Raw genomic sequence first — 387 nt, 5'->3', positions numbered from 1 at the left:
TCGTTGCTTAAATTACAAGCTCATTCTCAGGTCTTTTTTAACACACACATGGCTCCTCATGCATAGAGTTTGGTCATCAGTCTAAGCTGCACATTGTCTTTCTTATTTGTACTATAGTCAAACTATTCATAGCATCCAGGGATATGACACTGATAATATAAAAATAATAAACCCCAGTTAACATAAACACTGGGGCCTGAAATATTTCTTAAATTTATTTTTCTTTAGGAACCAGAAGAGGATATATTTAGGCAAAAACAACAGACATCTGTGTTTCTCCATGGTGGTTGGGGAAAAACATCATTTGGGGATTTTGGGTTCATATACGGTAAAGCAACATAATCAAAGACAACTGTAATTACCCCCCCCCCCCCCCCCCCCCCCCCC

Source organism: Seriola dumerili, unplaced genomic scaffold (assembly GCF_002260705.1).
Source record: "Seriola dumerili isolate Sdu_G_001 unplaced genomic scaffold, Sdu_1.0 BDQW01000017.1, whole genome shotgun sequence".
NCBI classification, from domain to species: Eukaryota; Metazoa; Chordata; class Actinopteri; order Carangiformes; family Carangidae; genus Seriola; species Seriola dumerili.
This window is presented reverse-complemented; position numbering follows the sequence as displayed.